Raw genomic sequence first — 22,133 nt, forward strand, 5'->3', positions numbered from 1 at the left:
GACAAATTCTGTGTTTTCATTGCAAACGTTGATTGAGTAAAATTAATTTTGACCAATTTGATGCTATAATTTGGGCATTGGCTTTAAGGTGGGCCTAAAACGCCAAAATAGGCCTAAGCCAAGTTAATTGGGCCTAAAGGCCAGACCCAAGTCCAATTAAATTAGGCCCAAAGGCCAGGTCCATTGGCCAATTAAGGTCAGACCAAGCCCATGAAGCCCATCAGGGAGCTTTATGAATAGAGAAGCTCCCCTCATTTGCAAGGGTTAGCAATTCTATACTTCAGAGAGTTTATAGAGAATTCTTTACAATCAGAAGATTGCTTGACTCCTGAAGCTGATCACGCTTGAAGACTGAAGTCCTTGAAAGATACAAGCATTCTGAATATTGAAGTCCTTTGAAGATACAAGCATTCTGACCATACTTGAAGACCGTAGTTCTTTGAAGATAAGCATTCTGAAGACTGAAGTCCTTTGAAGATACAAGCAATTCTACATTCATAGAGCCTAGAGAGAATTCATCAACAAGCAGAAGACTCCCAAGACTCCTAAAGCTGCACTCCTAGAAGACAAAAGACCCTTGAAGACACAAACACTCTTCCAAGACTTCTACTTCAAGAACGTTCGGTGCTTTTCTTCTTCAAGTCAAGCACATCCACCCAACCGAGAGAGAATAAGAGGATCAAGTACTAGAGATCGAACCACATCGCACCAAATCAACTTCAACATCAACACCAACTCAAAGTTCAACTCCACGAAACAAGTTTCTCCGGAAGCCTCATGCGAACACTAATCCTCCAAGAAGATCAACAAGCCCGAAAGCCGATCGTCCAAGAAGATCAACAAGCCCAAAGATCGATCATCCAAGAAGATCATCAAGCCCAAAAGTTGATCGTCTAAAAAGATCAACAAGCCCAAAGGTCGATTATCTAAGAAGATCAACAAGCCCAAAGACCGATCACCCAAGAAGATCAACAAGCCCAAAGGCCGATTGTTCTAGAAGAACATCCAGCTTAAAGATTATAATTTATTTTGAAATCATCAAAATACTATGTACTCACTTTCCACAAAATTAATACAAATACAAAGTTCAAGTTCCACGAAATAAATTTCTCTTGAAATCTCGTGCGAACAAATTGGCATGCTCAGTGGGACCTCTCTACCTCTCATCTCTCTCTCAACATTCAAGTAAACTAATGGCACCAAAGAAAGCTGCATCCAAAGCAATTGCCGCAAATAACACTTGCACAGGACTTGTCACCTGCAACCATTCAAAGGAGAGCATGCAGAAGCAAGAACAAGGTTTTATCTTCATAGAGAAAATCTGGGAGCAGATGATGGAATCTTCTAAAGGTGAGATCATAATAAGAGAAAATCCTTATTTGATAATTCTGCCTCTACTTCTAACCAATCAAAGGAAGAATCATACCTTGACATAGTGTCTGTCATGATGGCTGATGTAACGATTGAGTCAGCCATGACAGAGATGGAAAGGAAGATAAATCTCCTAATGAAGGCTGTAAAGGAGCAAGATCATGAAATCGCTGCTTTAAGAGGTCAAATACAAGCTCGAGAAACTATTGAGTCAAGTCAATATCCAGCTATAAAAGCCAATGACAAAGGAAAGACTGTCTTGTAGGAAGACCAGCCACAACAATCTATCTCTGTTACCGCCCTACCAGTTCAACAACTGCAGAATATGATTACAAACACCATAAGGGCTCAGTATGGAGGACCGTCACAATCCTCTTTTATGTACTCCAAGCCATACACCAAGAGAATCGACAACCTGAGAATGTCAGTTTGGTATCAACCTCAAAAGTTCCAAAAATTCGATGGAAAGGGCGATCCAAAACAACACGTTGCACACTTCATTTAAACCTATGAAAATGTAGGAACAAGAGGAGACCAACTAGTCAAGCAGTTCGTCCGTACCTTGAAAGGAAATGTTTTTTATTGGTATATTGATTTGGAGCCAGAAGTGATTAACAGTTGGAAACAATTAGAAAGGGAGTTCTAGAATCGCTTCTATAGTACAAGGCGCACTATTAGCATGATGGAGCTGAAAAACACCAAACAGTGGAAGGGAGAGACAGTCATCGATTACATCAACCGATGGAGAGCTTTGAGTATGGATTGCAATGATAGACTCACCGAATTATCTGCAGTGGAGATGTTCACTCAAGGTATGCACTGGGAGCTTCTCTACATCCTACAAGGGATAAACCTCATACATTTGAGGCAACACGCACTCATGATATGGAGCTAAGCATCACCAACAGGGGAACTAAAGATTTCCTAGTCCCTGAAGAGAGAAAATACAAGAATGAAGCCAAGGGCGCTGAAAAGATTGTGGATAATGCCACAAAAGAATCTATGGTCGTTCATGTGACCCCGGTGAAATTTTCCTCAAAAGGAAAACAAACAAAATTTGAAAGAAGGCACAATGAGGGCGAGAGGCGTCGTCCAACTCTTAAAGAAAGACAAGAGAAGGTTCATCCATTCTCTGACTTTGATGTGGCAGATATGTTGGAGCAACTGCTAGAGAAGCAACTTATTCAGCTGTAGGAATGCAAGTGGCCAGAATAAACAGGAAAAATAGATGATCCTAACTATTGCAAGTATCATCGGGTCCTTAGTCACCCAATTGAAAGGTGCTTCATGCTGAAGGAACGAATTTTGAAGTTGGCTCGTGAAAAGAAGATCGAGCTAGATTTGGATGAAGTAGCTCAGACAAATCACGCTACAATAGCAGCGACTTCAAGTGTTCCAACACTGTCTGTGTTCTATGCTCAAAGACAAAGCCTGATCCAGTTTGGAGCCTTCGAGCCTATAGTTTTTTGGTTCTAGTAAGAGATTCAAACAACAAATTCCAAAAAGAAAGATGAGCTCGTTGAAGATGACAACGAAGGATGGATAGTTGTGACTCATCGAAAAAGAAGACAACCAAACTCCACCCAAAAAGAATCGCGTTCCTATCGAAGCTATAGAAGAAAGAACAAGACTTATAAGAAGAACGGCAAAAAGATGACATGGAAGTCTAAGCCTACTAAGAAAGAAGACAAGGACTTCCCTCGATTCTGACGGCTAACAACTTTCGCAGAATTTCTCCCAAGAAGCTTTCTCAATAGTCATCCAGAGAAAGTATCAGAAGTTATTGCATGTCACACTGTCAGCATAGTGTGAAGGTGTTCATATAACACATGCGGAAGCAATTTTAGGAACGGAGGCACTTAACTACATCAATTTTAGAAAATGAAAGCATGCTGTCCAAATACCGTAAACAGAGAGCAGAATTTATACCAACCTTTTTTAAGACCGATTCAGCAACTCCCTTTGATTCCTTTGCTCATGAACGGTGTCTGGACCACCTCTAGTGTCTTTCCTACTATTCTCGGGGGCCAAGAACGACTTGTGGGAGTCTATATAGATAGGGAATGGGAAGGGAATGCTTGAAGGTTCAAGCTCTAGAGAGATATATGATGGTAGGTGAGTTTGAGACCAAATTCCAGTAGCATAACAATATGGAAAATGGTCGTCTTTTGCTCTCAATCTGATTCTACCTCTACTTAGAGAGTGAATCCATGCATCAAGAAGCCTCAAGATGCAAGACACATGGTGGAGATGCAAGCAATAGTGGATTCTAGGTGTTCATGTAACATTACATGCAAGAGTGCATGGATGAGTTGTTTTTCCACTTTGAATCACCATGCATAAGTGGGATTCCAACAAAATCCACTATCCTTGATCCAAAATCTGATTTTAGCTTGCATTTTAATTTTAATTTCATTCTAAATTGCAATTAATTTTTGGTAATTAATTTGAAACTTTTCCAATTAATTTCATATGATTAATCCAATTAATCATTCTAACCTTGTGCAATCCATTATATATGAATCCTTATTCATGTATATAGTATTTAAAACACTTTTAAATACTTTATCTCTCATTTAATAATTTAATTCATAATTAAATTATTGTGCCAAACAAAATTGACGATAATACCCTTTCTCAATCTTGAACGATTCAAAGTTTCCTATCTAATTATTATAGGCTTTATTCCGATATGAGCTAGTAGGGGACCTAATGGACCTACAGATCATGGGCTCCAACGATTCGAGGTTAACTGACTAATCTCATTAACCAAGCTAACCAACATTCGTTAACTACCGGGACACTCCACTATAGCCCAGTAGCTGTATTCCCCCACCGTAGATATATTTCCATCCACTTGATATAACCATGTTCAATAAGTCGATCCTTCATAGGTTGTTCGTAGCTATAGCCGGGTCAAATGTTCGTTTTACCCCTATAGTACTTCTTGTTCCTTAAGTTTCACTAATTTTCTAATGAACAATCAGTTTGTGGTCCAACCATCAAACCTAAGTCCCTCTCGGGCCAAGGAGAGGGTGGGGCCCCTTGTTCAAGTCCTGAAGTTAGTACTTAAGGGAACAACCTCTCTACTATCCCTGAAATGGGTAGGAGCGAATTCCGTCTTGCGAGACTATGTCCCTAGCTATATATCCGATCTTATCCCCAAAATGGTAGGCTTGTTGAGTCGGCGATGTCTGGCCACTCTCACCTATGCAGATCAAAGGATAATCTCGTATAAACAGGATTTCATAGTTAGCTCAGGATTAAGATCGAGTTACCTAGGTCATCTGGTGAAATAGTCAGTTTCTTCAGTAAACGGCGTTATAAAGAGAAAGTGACTAATTTCGCGGTCCTGTCTTATGCAAACTCATTGCATAGAATGCCCTCACTCACATGTCTCTACACGAACGATTTAGGATCTCATTGTTTGTACTTTATACAAAGTGGGCCACGCCCATAGTATCCCCAGGATAAGGTACCCAACCCTATCCTTATACTATAGATAGTTTTGGCTATATACTTGAACTTGATCCTATGATATGTCTCTACATATAGTTCGAGTATTCATGTTATAGCCAAAGATCTTAGTTTATTGGATTTAGGTTAGATATTCACAACTTACATATTCAATAACATCTTTTACTGAATAACCTCAATAAGATCTTTATTGGAAATAGAATATGTTTTACAAACTACGAGTTTATAGGACATTAAACCCAACATAGTGGAAGTCAACAACAATCATATAACTGTCAAAGAAGTCAACGACTCAGAAGAAATGAAACAAAGAACTTCTGTCTTCAATCGTATTAAGCCTTCAAATGCTTCAGTCTTTCAAAGATTGAGTATGGCCATGATAGGAGAAGAAGACCAATGTCCAACAACTACTTCTACTTGAACTTCAGCCTTCAAAAGGCTAAGTATATTAACATCAAAGAAAGATTGACCTTCAGCATCTGCTTTTGATCGTCTCAAGACAACAAGCGATCAACATAAAGGAAGGATGAAAATCTTGAAGGCGACGTCATTCCATGAAGAAAACAACAACGAAAAGATTCACATTCGTGTCCCTTCACGTATGAAGAGGAAATTTTCTGTTGACATAAGTACAGAAGGTTCCTTGATAGTGAAGCCAAAACTCATCATATTGACGAATCCTACAAATGAAGAGGATGAACAGAACCATGATGAAATAAGAGCTTCTAAAATTTAAATGAAAAAACTCCTCATCGCAAGAGCCTAAACTGCATGATGCTCCTGGCCCGCATGAGCTTAAAATGTGAATGGCCCAAAAAAAAAAATCTTTGTACGAGCTACGTTACGACTTGATCCCTATCATTACGTAAGCAACTTAGAGAAATTTAAGTTCAGTCGCGCATAAAAAAAAAAAAAAATTCTTTTTTAACTACATTATGACTTGATCCCTATCATTATGAAGGGTACGTAGGCAGCTTGAAAGAAACTTCAAGTTCAGTCCAGTTAAAAAAACTTGAACTACGTCATGATTTGATCCCTTTCTTTAACGGTATAAGGGCAACTTAAAGAAATTTAAGTTTAGTTCATCAGAAAGTGTACCACAACCACCTAAGTATGATACTACAAGATTGATGTTGATCATCCCTGTAAAAGAATGACACTCTAGATTGAAGATGTTCATCCCTATTGGGGGCAACACAACGGATTGAAGAAGTTCATCCCTCGTAAGAAGCTAGCGCAGTAAATAAAAGGCACACACTTGGAATGCACTTCGCTTCCTCTTCAAAATCAAACTTGAATGCTCTTCCATCTTCAAGTTCAGAGGTTTCATCGATGCTTCATCTTCATGCTCAAGTCTAGAGGCTTTGCAATGCCATCTTCATGCTCAAAGTCGTGAAGTCAAGCTCAATGCGAAGATTCATTGATACTTCGTCAAACTCAAGTGCGAAGGATTCGTTGATGCTTCAAGCTCAAGTGCGGAGGATCCGCTGATGCTTCATCAAGCTCAAATGTGGAGGATTCATCGATATTTCAAACTCAAATGCAGAGTATTCACCGATTCTTCAAGCTTAAGTGCAGAGGATTCACAGATGCTTCGTCAAACTCAAATGCAGAGGATTTTTTGATGCTTTATCAAACTCAAATGCGAAGGTCTCGTCGATGCTTCTCCATCTTCAAGTTCAGAGGCTCCATCGATGTTGCTCCATTTTCAAGTTCAAGATCGGCGTGCATGGCCCCACTTCTATCTTCAAGTTCAAGATCGGTGTGCATGGCTTTGTTTCCATCTTCAAGTTTAAGATTGGTGTGCATGGCTCCACTTCCATCTTCAGGTTTAAGGTCGGTGTGCATGACTCCGCTCCATCTTCAAGTTCAAGGTCGGTGTGCATGGCTCTGCTCCATCTTCAGGTTCAAGATCAGTGTATGTGGCTCTATTTCCATCTTCAAGTTCAAGGTCGGTGTGCATGGCTCTGCTCCATCTTCAGGTTCAAGATCGGTGTGTGTGGCTCTGCTTCCATCTTCAAGTTTAAGATTGGTGTGCATGGCTCCACTTCCATCTTCAAGTTCAAGGTTGGTGTGCATGGCTCCGCTCCATCTTCAAGTTCAAAGTCGGTGTGCATGGCTTCGCTCCATCTTCAAGTTTATAATCGGTATGCATGGCTCACTTTGCCTCCCAAGTCTGGCGTGGCTCGCTTCGTCTCTAAAGTCTGACGTGGCTCACTTTGTCTCCAAATTATGGCGTGGCTCGCTTCGTCTCTAAATTCTAGCATGGCTAGCTTCGTCTCCAAATTCTGGCGTGGCTTGCTTCGTCTCCAAAGTCTGGTGTGGCTCGCTTCGTCTCTAAATTCTGGCGTGGCTCGCTTCGTCTCCAAAGTCTGGCGTGGCTCGCATCGTCTCCAAAGACTGGCTTGGCTCGCTTCATTTCCAAAGTCTCGGGTGGCTCGCTTCGTCTCCAAAGTCTGGCGCGGCTCACTTCGTCTCTATAGTCTGGCGCGGCTCGCTTCATCTCCATAGTCAAGGCGTGACTTCGCTTCATCTCCAGAATGATGGTGTGACTTTGTTTCATCTCCAGAATGATGGTGCGACTTCGCTTCAGCTCCAAAATGATCGTGCGACTATCACCCACATAGGGACTGTGTCTAGTAGGGGTCAGATCATTGTTGGCGAAGCTGACAACCACCCCTGCAGGCTACACAGTCGCCCACATAGAGGTTGTATCTAGCAGAAGTCAAATCGTTATTGGCAGAGCTGACAACCACCCCTGCAAGCTACACAGTCACCCACATAGGAACCGTGTCTAGCAGGAATCAGATCGTTGTTGGCAGAGCTAACGACCAGCCCTGCAGGCTGCACAGTCACCCACATAGGGGTCGTATCTAGCAGAAGTCAGATCATTGTTGGCGGAGCTGACGACCACCCCTGCAGGCTACACAGTCACCCACATAGGGGTCGTGTCTAGCAGGGGTCAAATCGTTGTTGGCGGAGCTGACAACCACCCCTGTAGGCTACACAGTCACCACATAGGGGCCGTGTCTAGCAAGAGTCAGATCGCTGTTGGCAGAGCTGACGACCATCCTACAGGTTACACAGCACCCACATAGGGGTTGTGTCTAGTAGAAGTCAGATCGTTGTTGGCGGAGCTGACGACCACCTCTGCAGGCTACACAGTCACCTACATAGGGGCCGTGTCTAGCAGGAGTCATATCATTGTTGGTGGAGCTGACGACCTGCAGGCTACATAGTCACCCACATAGTGGTCGTGTCTAGCAAGAGTCAGATCATTGTTAGCGGAGCTGACGACCACCCCTACAGGCTACACAGTCACCCACATAGGGGTTGTGTCTAGCAGAAGTCAGATCATTGTTGGTGGAGCTAACGACCACTCCTGCAGGCTACACAGTCACCCATATAGGGGTCGTGTTTAGCAGGAATCAGATCGTTGTTGGCGGAGCTGACGACCACCCCTGCAGGTTACATAGTCACCCACATAAGGGTAGTGTCTAGCAGGAGTCAGATCGTTGTTGGAGGAGCTGATGACCACCCTTGCAGACTACACAGTCACCTACATAGGGGTCGTGTCTAGTAGGAGTCAAATCGTTGTTGGTGGAGTTGACGACCACCCCTGTAGGCTACACAATCATTCACATAGAAGTCGTGTCTAGCAGGAGTCAGATTGTTGTTAGCGGAGCTGACGACCACCCCTGCAGGCTACACAGTCGCCCACATAGGGGCTGTGTCAAGCAAGAGTCAGATCGTGCTGGCGGAGCTAACAGTCGCACGTCAAACGCCCCTGCTAATATATGTGCATATATATATATATATATAAGAAAAAAAAAAGAACCCACCTTTTGTGCAAAGATATGAAGAAGTAGGTGAAATAATTAAGTGCAAGTCGCTGTTAGTTCTAACTTCTGTAAAAAAAAGTGCAAGAGGACAAGTTAGTAAAAAAATAATAATAATAAAAGATGAAAGAAACAAAAAAAAAACAGAAAAAAAAGAAGAAAACGGAAAAGAAAAGGTAAAAAAAAATGAAATTTTCTTTAAAAAAAAAGAAAAAAAGAAAAAAAGAGAGGAAGAAAGGGGAAATTTTTTTTTCTTTACCTTTTACTACTTGGGATGAAAATACATAAGACTTTGAGCCCTATTTATAGGGACTACACTGAATCTAGATTTTATTAGTTTTAAAAAAAAAATCTTTTTTTTTACACCCAAATCTTATCTTTGATGATTCTTTTTTTTTCGTCCCTCATTTTCTAAAACTTTTGGCCATGTATCGAATCTTTTGTTAATCGCATGTTTAGCCCCGAATTAAATTAAATTGGGGATGAAACTTATTCTTTTATTTTTAAATTTGAGATTCCTTAGTTTATCTCAAAATCAAATTAAATTTGGACAAAGCTCAAAGTTGTCTTATAACTTTGGTCATATTCTGAATTTCTTTCTTAAAACCAAAATCTTAAAGTTTTTATCTCCAAATTAAATTAAATTAGGGATGAAACTTGAATTTAATTTTAAATTCAAAATTCCTACGTTTTATCTCTCCAAATCAAATAAAGTCTGAGATAAAGATTGATTTTTTTTTTTTTTTTAAAAAAAAATTTGGCCATCCTCTATTATAAAGTTTAGTTAAACTCGTCACTAAACTCAAGTTTAATTAAATTGGAGGCATCGAAGTCAAGACCGAATTATTTGAATCTCATTGTCGGTTTTGTCTTTTTTCGAGATTCATCCACCCACATTTGTGCATAAATCTCGAAAAGGAAGTATTTGTTGGAGGAGAAATTTCGGACCAACCACGATCCGCCACGTCATTTGCTAAATTAATGACGAAATTTCAAAATCGTCAAATTTGTGATCAATTAAGAGTTGACACGTGTCTCGAATTGAAATTGAGGACAAATTCTGTGTTTTCGTCGCATCGATTGAGTAAAAATAATTTCAACTAATTTGACGCTATAATTTGGGCATTGGCTCAATTACGCCCAAATATGGCCTTAAGGTGGCCTAAAACGCCAAAATAGGTCTAAGCTAAGTTAATTGGGCCTAAAGACGAGATCCAAGTCCAATTAATTAGGCCCAAAGGCTAGACTCAAGTCCAATTAAATTAGACCCAAAGGCCAGACCCAAGCCCATGAAGCCCCATCAGGGAGCTTTATGAATAGAGAAGCTCCCCTCATTTGCAAGGGTCAGCAATTCTATACTCTAGAGAGCTTACAGGGAATTCTTTACAATCAGAAGATTGCTTAACTCTTGAAGCTGATCATGCCTGAAGACTGAAGTCCTTGGAAGATACAAACATTCTGAAGACTAAAGTCCTTTGAAGTTACAAACATTCTGAAGACTGAAGTCCTTTGAAGATACAAACATTCTGACCACGCTTGAAGACCAAAGTTCTTTGAAGATACAAGCATTCTGAAGACTGAAGTCCTTTAAAGATACAAACAATTCTACATTCATAGAGCCTAGAGAGAATTCATCAACAAGCAGAAGACTCCTAAGACTCCTGAAGCTGCACTCCTAGAAGATAGAAGACCCTTGAAGACACGAACACTCTTCCAAGACTTCTACTTCAAGAACGTTCGGTGCTTTTCTTCTTCAAGTCAAGTACATCCACCCAACTGAAAGAGAATCAAAGGATCAAGTACTAAAGATCGAACCACATCACATAAAATCAACCTCAACATCAACACTAACTCAAGTTCAACTTCACGAAACAAGTTTTTCCGGAAGCCTCGTGCGAATACTAATCCTCCAAGAAGATCAACAAGCTTGAAGGCTGATCATCCAAGAAGATCAACAAGCCCAAAGGCCGATCGTCCAAGAAGATCAACAAGCCCAAAGGCCGATAGTCCAAGAAGATAAACAAGCCCAAAGGCCGATCATCCAAGAAGATCATCAAGCCCAAAAGTTGATCATCTAAGAAGATCAACAAGCCCAAAGGCCAATCATCTAAGAAGATCAACAAGCCCAAAGGTCGATCATCTAAGAAGATCAACAAGCCCAAAGGCCGATCACCCAAGAAGATCAACAAGCCCAAAGGCCGATCGTTCTAGAAGAACAACCAGCTTAAAGATTATAATTTATTTTGAAAGCATCGAAATACTCTGTACACACTTTCCACAAAATTAATACAAATACAAAGTTCAAGTTCCACGAAATAAATTTCTAATTAAGTCTCGTGTGAATACTCATAAATTGTAATTTGTAAAATTATGGAGGCCATCATGTAAGAAGTTAATATAGTATATAATCGATATTTTTTTATAGTCGCGAGACCCATGAACTCTTTGGACTAAACAATGAATAGATTTCACCATTACACTCCTATCATAGAGCCCAAAGCTCAAAGACCAATCTAAGCCTAACCTAATGTCAACAGTTGACTAGTCCAGCCACATGAAATGGATTGGATATGGATTTAACTTTTTTGATTGGGCTGACAAGAAAATAAGCAAATTTTAATTTTTCATTTGAAAAAATTACAAAAAGTTTCATAATTATAAAATAACAAAAAGAATTTATATAATAGAAAATACTAATTAGTAAATGACAAAACTACCTTAAAAAGACCAAATTAAGTACAAAAGAGAATGCAAAGATACACTAATTAAAAAACAACTCGAATACCACAAATAACCCTCTATCTAAACATTCTAGAACTACAAATACACTCTATCTAAATATTTTAGAAACAAAAATTAAAAATCACCCAATATGGTCCTTAATGCTTCCAGTTGTCTAAAGAACATGTGTATGCAAGGGAAGACCATGTAGCGGGGTCGTTAGAAACTTATGAATGTCCTAGCTATGAATTTCCTCCAATGTGAGAAAGAGCAAAGTTGATTGTATCAGTGAAGTTGTTGGCAAGTGAATATTTGAATAAATTACAATCTCAAGATGATGTGACTATGGAAATAGGATTGCATTTGACACCAAATCAGTTGAAGGGAGTTTTATCGTCTTCATTCCATGTGACCATTTTTCCATACGATCTTGAAGACTAACTCTAAACACTATCAATCCCGGAACGTCATTGTTGAAAACAATGTTCAAAGTAGAAACAAAAGTAGGAAACATGTGTGCGAGCGACTAAGGTCAGCGATCTAGCGAGGGTGGTCGTTAAAAGCTAAGCCAAGACAATGGAATTCAAGAAAGGGTTGTTGAACCAACAATCGTAGACATAAGATTGAGAAGAACAGAGAAAGATTTTGGGGAAGTGAAAAAGATGAAGAAGATGAGATTTGTGATTTTTTGTTATTTTATTTTATTTAAATTGTTGAATAGTAATAATAATAATAATTGCTGTAAAATTGAGGAGCAATGGAAAAACGAATCCTGAGAAAATATAATATAATAAATAAAATAATAAAATATCAAAATATGAAATATAAGAAATTAAAAATTCTATGGAAATTTCTCTAAAATTTCTTACCAATATGTGGAACACCAACATCAACCAAATGTCACTATCCATAGGCAATATGGTAAGTAGGAGGTAGAAATACATGACCACTAAGGATTGGTGATCATGAAACACATGCGATTATGAGAGAAAGACACTTATTTCTTAAGATACTAAGTATGGGCATAGGTCCGCGACTCCACGAGGACTCGCCCTGAACGGGGTGGAAAATCCCCGATTAGACGAGAAATGGGGGAGGGAGCGGGGCTAAACGGGGACGGGAATTATATTCTCCATCCCCGTCCCTGCCCTGCCCCGATGAATATATTATATAATTATATTTATATAATAATAATTACTTATTATTATTATTATAACAACTCATATTCTATTTACATGTTATAATTATAATAATTATTATCTTATCTATATACTTTTTACAAAAAAATTATCGTATAAAAAGTTAGTTATTTTCTAATTTTCATTTTAACATTTTTGTATTTTAATACATTTGAAAATTATTTTAACATTTAAGACTCTCTACCTTAAGCCATAAATGTTATGGTATTTAAATGGAAAGCTTGACTATGATATTGTAATATTTAAATTTTAACTTTTAGAAATTATAGGATTAAATTATATTTTTACACATATAATAATATTATTTTTATACTATTTTCTTTGAATAAAAAAATTATTGGAAATAACTCATATAATATCTATAATTTTATTTGGTTGAGAATAAACAAAATTTCTAAAAATGAATATATTATAAAAAAAACAAACGGAAAAATTTTCCCCACAGAGAACCCAATCTCCACGAATTCCCCACGGGGAATTTCGCGAGGATGGGGAATGAAATAAGGGGGTGGGATGTCCATGTCCCTGCCCCACCCCGTGGACATCTCTATATGGGCATCTAATATTTGTATACAATATTTATAATACTCCCTATTTAGATGTCCATTATATATATGAAAATATGCCTAGTTAAAAAATCTTACTATAAAAAGGAGTACATATTTCATATAATTTAATAATCCTTAAAGAATACAATATATTTACTCCCACTCGTGAAAACATCATTTGAGATCTCTGAGTTTCTGCATTCCAATGTTCTACATCAATTTTTCAAAGGTTGTGGTAGGTAATACTTTTGTAAATAAGTCTCCTAGGTTATCCTTCAAAAAAATTTGTTGTACGGTGATGTCTTCGTTTTCTTCAAGATCATGAGTGTAAAAAAGCTTTGATGAAATATGCTTTGTTTTATCTCCTTTAATATATCATCATTTGATTTGAACTATACATGTTGTACTATTTTCGCATAATATCGTTGGAAGAATTTTATTAGATACACATTCTCTACTAGCCTCGTGAATTACAAGAATTTCAGCATGTTTTGATAAAGTTGCCGTTATGGTTTGTTTCACTGATCGTCATGATATAGCAGTTCCTCCATATGTGAATAGATAACCTGTTTGAGATCTAGTTTTATGTGGATTAGATAAATATCCAAAATCTGCATAGCCAATTAGATCAAAATTCGATTTATTTGAATAAAACAAACTCATATCAATTGTTCCTTGAAAATAACAAAGTATATGCTTAATTTCATTATGATGTCTTTTTGTTGGAGAAGAATTGTATCTAGTTAATAAATTTACTGAAAATGCAATATATAGTCTATTATTAGCAAGATACATAAGTGCACTAATTGCAATAAGATATGGTACTTCAGAACCAAGAAGTTCTTCATTATCATCTCGAGATCAAAATATATCTTGGAATGTTCAATAGATGTGTTTTATTCATATAAAACTTTTTCAAAAATTTTTCTGTACAAGTTGACTGATGTACAAATATCTCATATGCTAAATGTTCAATTTACAAGCCATGAAAAATTTTGTTTTTTCGGGATCTTTCATCTCAAATTCTTTTTTTTCTAAGATAGTTTATTGCCTTTGAATTTTTTTCAAGAGTTCCAATTATATTTAAGTTATCAATATAATAGCAAATCCTGACAATGATTTCTTTATAAAAACACACGAACATATTAGATTGTTTTGATATCCTTATTTCAACAAATATCCACTCAAGTGATTGTACCACATTCGCTCTGATTATTTCAATCCATATAGTGAGCTATGTAACTTTATTGAATATAATTTCTAGGAACTTGATTTATATGTTTCATGTATCTTAAATCCTTTTGGGATTCTCATATACATGTAATTGTCAAAAGACCGATATAAATATATTGTGACTATATCCATAAGTTACATGTCTAGACTTTCATACACAGTTAGACCAATTAAAAATTTTAGTGTAATTGCATCCATCACTGGAGAATATGTCTCCTTATAATCAATTCCGGGTCTTTGTGAAAAAACTTGTGCAATTAGTATTGTTTTATATCTTGTGACCTTATTATTTTCATTTCTTTTTCACACAAATACACGTTTGCATCCCATAGGTTTGACACTTTCTCATGTTTAGACTATTGATAAAAAAAACTTGACGTTTTGAAAAAGAGTTTAATTCTACTTCGATTGCTTCTTCTTTTTTCACTTAAGCTGATCTTTTCTATGTAGACATTCTTCAATAGATTTTAATTCAGGATCCTTATTTTCATATATAATATCGAGAGCAACATTATATGCAAAAATGTTGTCAACAACAATATTAGTTCGGTTCATCTTTACCCTATCCTAACATAGTTTATTGAGATCTCATTATTATCTTTAGATATTTCACATTCCTTTTTTGTCATGTCAAGGAATTCTTCATGGGTATTTATATCCTCAACCAAGTCTTTTCTACTATTGAATAATTTTCTTTTTTGAGGATTTTTATCTTTGAGATCCTCTATTTACCATGCTTTTAGCATGTCAGACTCATTAGTGATAACTTGTTCTACTGGGATATCAATTTTTAATGGAATATTTGCAGCTGGTATATATGATTTAGTTACTTTCTTAACATCTATAAATGCATCTAATAATTGATTTGTTATATTTTGCAAATGAATTCTTTTCTGAACTTCATGTTCACATTGATCTATATGGGGATCTAAATGAGACAATAACAATCCATTCATGTAATTTCTTTTTCCAGATTCTTAATTCCTCCCTCTAATGTTGGAAAATTTGTCTCATTAAAATTGTAGGGATATATGCCATACAATCTCATAGTTATATGTTAGTTGAATCAATAGTTGATTAGTTATTTATGTAACTTATGCAATAACCCATTAAACAAAGATTCAAGATTGTCTAATGTAACTTAAACATGTATATGAAGACGTACATGTAGATCATGTTTTAGTAATAACCTAAATAGTCTATAGTATATGGAAAATTTTGGATGCCTTATCCTGGTAACATTACTAACACGGGCCGCTTTGTTAGTTGTTACAATTTTTGTAAAGTGCTACAAATGATCTGATCCTAATCATTCATGTGGAGACATGTGAGCGAGGTATTCTATACAAAGATTTTTATAAGACTGGACCACGAAATGTGAGTCTCTCTTTATAGCATTATTGCTAGAAGAGACTTACATTATTTCACCAGGATGATCATAGGTGACTTGACCTAAATCCTGAGTAAGTTGTGAACTCATGCCTATGAGGGCGGTCTTTGGATTTGTATGGATGAGAGTGGTCAGATTCATCGACTCAATAAGCCTACCATTTTGGAGATTCGTCTGATTGGGGAGTTGGGGACACAACTACACAAGAAGGAATTCACTCATTCCTTATTGTAAAAGGTAAGTAGATAAATTGCTCCCTTAAGGGCTGATTCCAGGACCTGAGCAATGAAGTGTCTCACTCTCTTTTGGCCCGAGATGGGTTCAGTCATAGTTGGACTATGACTAATTGTTCATTAGAGGGATCAATGGTACTTAAGAAATTAGACATAACTACAGGGGTAAAATGATAATTTTGACATGACTGTACTTACGAGCAATTTTTTAGAGTCAACGCACTCTTGATTGGTTATATCCAATGCACACATAAATATATCTATAGTACCAAGAGTGCAATTGTCAGTCTTTAATGAAGTAACTGGTAGTTAATGAAGGTTGATTAAGTTAATTAAAGAGTTTAATTAATTAATCAAGAATCATTGGAGCTTCAATCTATAAATCCATATGATTTAATTTGAATTGTTCAAATTGATTAAAGGGAATTAATTGTATAAGATACAAATAAATAATGCATGTTGATACATTATATAATTTAATGAGAGAAGGAGTATTTGAATATGATTCAAATATTAATTATCTGAATATGATTTATATAGAAACTATATGTTAAAATTAATGTGAACGTGATTCATATTAAATTATATAATTTTATGAGAGAGATAATTATTTGAATGTGATTCATATAAAACTATAGGTTAAAATTAATATGAATATGATCCATATTAATATCATGGGTTATTTGAGAGAATAATAAACTATAGTTTATATTATATCACATATAGTTTAACTATGTGATATAATATAAGCTATAGGTTATATGTTATATGATATAACATATAGTTTAAATATTTATTAAAGTGCTTAATAAATATTAAATTTAATAACTCCCTTTGGGAGTTATTCTCTCAAACTAATAAGAACAAAGGGGAGAAAGTTATAACTCCCTTTAACCCTTCAACCTCAAATTCTCATGTAATAAAAAACATAGAAGAGAAAGATGATGTTCTTCTCTATGGTTTTTTGGTCTCTCTGTATTCTTTTGAGTTCTTCTCCTCTCCCTTACCAAGATTGAGTGCAAGCCCACAAACTCTGCACGATTCTCGTCCCTGAGAATAACGAAAAGACCTCGTGGTGGTGTCTTCTTCATCACTATTGTGTTCACGTTTGTGGTGCTGGGTTCGTGAGATCAAGAGAAGAAGATGTTTTATGGAGAGGAAATGCGAAGATATAGATCTTCAAGGGTATATATTGCTTAGTCCTTCCTCCTCTCTAATTGCATAGTAGAAGCATGCTTAGGTTTTGTTTATCCTGCATTTCCGTCACTCTAATTAAGTTGAATGTTCTATGAAACGAAAATTGGAGACCGATGCATTCGATGTGGGTATCCAAATTCCCTTCAATTGGTATCCAAAAGTTGAATCTCTAAATTTCGTTTTTGAACTTTAGTTTAGGGTATTGGTGGTAAATGTTCTGCATTCTGAATGTTGAATATTCTGGTATGGCACATTGGATGGTTTCGAAATTGGTATAACAATTTACTGCTTTCAATCCGTTGGTTTATAAGGGCCCATTGTATTTTTTGGTATAATTTTCTTGCAATCGAGTCTGTATTCATGTTCGTGTTGCTCGTGATCAAGTTTCGCTTCAATTTGAAAAAAAAAATTGAAGCAAGAATAGAGCAAATCAGAAGAACGGGCGAAGCAGAGCAGACATTTTTCCTTAGAGCATAAGGCTAGAGTATTGCAACGCTCACCTTAAGCTATAAGGTATACGGCTTGGTGTCGCAACGCTCCAGTCGCAGTGTTGCAATGCTGTGCGGAGCGTCGCAACTGCTATGCTATGAAAAATTGAGCGCCAACGTCGCAACGCTTGACTGGAGCATTATTTCATGCATCGTTTTAATATAAATGTTATATTATAGTTGCATGATTTATTAAGTATGCTCAGACATCATATTTAATATAATTGTTATATTATATGAATGAATGCATAAATAACATTTCTATGCATCATTTTATGTTATAAATGTTATAATATATAGTATGGATGAATGGATATATGTTATTTTTTTCATTACTTTATTATATAATCGTCATGTAATGTAATGAAAATGAAGATACATGAAGCATGACATCATTTTAATAAAAATTATAATTGTTATAATTTTTTTAAGTAAGTCATTGGATGTATGTATAGGTTTTAATTATTTCATTAATTCCTTATAAGTGTTATAAATTTAATGAAATTAGAATTAAAATCTATAACAAAGAGTTGCATGTAAACATAGGTTAAATTGTTTTTAAATGGTTTAAATTAATTTCATAGACCTATGTTAATAGTATTCCTAATATGATTAGAAATAGGTTTAATCTTTTAAATTTCGTTTAATAGGATTAAATTAGATTAAATAAAAGATCAAATTTATAACATAATTGTCTATAATGGACCTTTGTCTAAGGAAAGTTCTACCTAAGACTGGGGTATTTAAGCTGACGGAAACATAACACCCCTACCTGGGAACCGACCTAGAAGGTGAATCAGACAATAATGTTATAAGTATGCAATAAATGGTTAAGTTTATTAAAGTGCAATAAATGGTTAAGTTTATTAAAGTGTTTAGTAAACAAGAATCATATATTGTTAATATCCAATATAAGAGTTATATTGGGCCAATTTAATAATTCACTTAGATAAACTTATTAGCCTAATTTACTTAAGTAATGAACCTTAATTTATAAAACACTAAGTGGGAAGAAAATGATGTATATGATACTTCAATTTCCTTTTCACGTTTCTCCTTAAATAGAGAACTATGCTCGACCTCGAGACACCTTTGCTTGTGTCTCCCTACGGATGATGTTTGTATAGGTCAATAATAAGGTGAATGGAGAGAATATTTATAGTAAGTGGGAGAGGGAAGTATGTCAACACATCCCACCGTCTCCTTCATTAGTTTACAGTAAACTTTCATGCTCGGTCTCGAGAAACCTCTGCTTGTGTCCCCATGCAGATGGTGTTTGCATGAAATTTTACTCAAACTCCATAAATGGATAGAATCGCTTTAATTTTTGCCCCAATCAACTTTTTCCTACGATTGGCTCATTGGGGTGGAATTCTAGAGTCTAAAATGAAGGGTTACACTTATGAGAAATTGTTTAGCAAGTTAATGGTTTTTTGATCAAAACATGGTAACTAAATATTATAAGAATAAGAGTTATTCTGGTGTAATATTTGGTTGAGAATGCCTCAGTCCAGTGAAAGAGTAACTGACTGCCCTACGGTAGCTTTTATTCTGACTCACTAGAGTATCATAGCAATAGAAATTTTGAATTAATATGAATGGAACTCATATTAAATCTATTGATTTCATTTTTTTAATTTCTATGCTGAATCAAAATGGATAATAGATTGCATATAATCAATTAACATGTTTTATATAATTCAAAGCTATGTCATTTTCATCTCAAGAGTTCTATTTTTTTACCGATATAAGTCAAAAGGTTTAATAATTATGTTACTTTGAAAATTTTCATTAACACATAATGTGTTGGGTTGTATGTCCTAAAACTCGTGGTTTGTAAATTTTAAACATATTCTATTTTACAATAAAATTGTTATTGAGGTTTATTTAATAAAGATATTATTGAATTTGTGAATTGTACTTTTTAACTCTAAACCCAGTAAACTAAAAATCCTTGGTTATAGCATGAATACTTGAACTTTATGTGAAGACATAAAAGTGGATCAAGTTCGAGTAATAGCCAAAAAAGTCTATTGTATAGGGATAAAGCTGGGTACCTTAACCTGAGGACACTATCGAATGCGACCTACTTTGTATTAGATACAAACGATGTGATCCTGAATCGTTCATGTAGAGACATGCGAGTGGGGCATCATATGCAATGAGTTTACATAAGACCTGACCACGAAATGGTTACTTTTACTATATAACGTCGTTTATTGATAAGACTAATTATTTAAATTCGATGACCTAGGTAACTCGATCTTAATCTTGAGCTAACTATGAACTCCTGTTTATTCGGGATTATTCTTTAATTTGCATGGATGAGAGTGGTTCAACATCACCAACTCAATAAGCCTCCCATTTTAGGGGTAACATCAGGTAGATAGCTGGGACATAGTACTGCAAGATGGAATATACTCCTACTTAGTTCCAAGGATAGTAGATAGGTTGTTCTCTTAATTGTTAACTTCGGGTTTTGAACAAGGGGCCCCACCCTCTCATTGGCCCGAAAGGGACTCGATTTGGTGGTTGGACCACAAACTAGTTATTCATTAGAGGATCAGTGGGATTTAAGGAGCAAGATGTAATACATGGGTAAAATGGTAATTTTGACCCAACTGTACAAATAACTAGTGATGGATCGACTTGCTAACCATGATTAAATCAAATGGACAAAAATATATCTACAGTGAGAAGAGTGCAACTACTGGGCTTTTGTGGAGTGTCCCGCTAGTTAGCGAATGTTGGTTAATTAGGTTAAAAAGTTTAGTCGGTTAATCCTGAATCATTGGAGCTCGTGATGTATAGGTCCATTAGGTCCTCCTACTAGCTCATATCGGACTAAACCTCAGACAATGTGATGAGAGAATTTTAAATGTTCAAATTCAATTTAGGGAATTATAATTAATTATATGTGATATAATTGACGTTTAATTATGGAATTAAACAAATTGGAGATTTGAAAATATTTAAATATGATTTAAATATTGTTTATATGAATGAGGATTCATGTTCGAGATAGGTGTTTTACTAATTTAATATTTGATATTAATTTAATTATTTAATTATTTATTTAAAATGAATTTTATTTAAAATTAATTGTTTGAATTGATTTTATTTAAAATTAAAATTCATTTAATTTGATTTTTTTTAAAATAAAAATTTAAAATGAATTTTTTAAGGGTTAGCAGAATTATCCCAAAAAATCCACTTAGCAAACACTTAATCCCACCCCCTTTTGCATGCTTAATTGGTTGATGATGCAATTAAATTGCATGTATATTTCTTCTATAAATGGAAGAAAAATGATTTGGTTAAAGATTCATGCAATAAGGAAATTTGATGAAAATTTGTTCTTATCAAATTCTTGCACCAGAACACTCTTTACCCTAAAATTTCATTCAATTTCATCACAATTGGATCCCACGATCTGTTTTAAGGCTGGAAAATAGCGAAAAAGACTCTAGCAATGATTCACGAGGAGTTCGTGATCAGAAATTGGCAAGTTGCTAAAATTATAAGTTCTACAAAGGTTGTAATCTTAAATCCTAAACTTTTTCCTTTAAACATGCATGCTTGATCCTCAAAATTAATGTAGTTAGATTGCTTAAAATCCAAATTGATTTTGCATGCTTATTGTTAACTTTTTTATAATGATAGTGTAATTTTATCTTTATGATGACGGAAAATTAGATGTCAATTACTCGACAACTAAAATTTCATGGACGCAATATGCGATGCATGTTCTTAAGGTATGCATTGACTATCATGCATTGGAATTACTATGTGTTAATAAATGTATGCGATGACCATGTGTCCTGTCACAAGTTTTCTTGCGCTCACGTCAAGTATAACGTGAATGCAAGTTTCTTGGGTGATCCGAGGTCGAACACAGTGATTTGTAGCTGGATGAATGCGGTAATGTGCATGCGGCGATTAAATAAAAGAATGGATGGGAGGTTGCTAAGCTGACACTACTCCTACTCCTAAGTAACAGACAACACAATGAGAGTATGAATGAGAGGTAGAGACACGACAATTCTTGACATGAAACAAGTGAATGGAAGAATAGATAAAATGCAGAGATGTCTTCATTGCAATACTTAAGAGTGACCGCAAGGGCAACCTTAGTCAACGCAAACCATGCGCTCATGCTATACACACTTGAGCCTAACTCTAAACATATGCGATGGATATGCGAAAGTGTTGAGAAGCCTATGCTAGTTTAACCCCTATAATCCGCTCACGTGCTCTCGCCGCATGAGCGTGATGGCTACATATAACCACCATATCCTACTTCCTGGACGCATGCAATATTCTATCCGTAGGGTGCATATGTTGTGTGATGGCAAACGAAACTTATTCCTAAGTCTTCATTCTTGCTTATGCAAACCTAATCTAGCTCTTCCGAGCATTGAATCTAACCTAGCTCTC

The sequence above is a fragment of the Benincasa hispida genome, chromosome 1 (assembly GCF_027475165.1).
Source record: "Benincasa hispida cultivar pf3 chromosome 1, pf3_genome.v1.1, whole genome shotgun sequence".
NCBI lineage: Eukaryota > Viridiplantae > Streptophyta > Magnoliopsida > Cucurbitales > Cucurbitaceae > Benincasa > Benincasa hispida.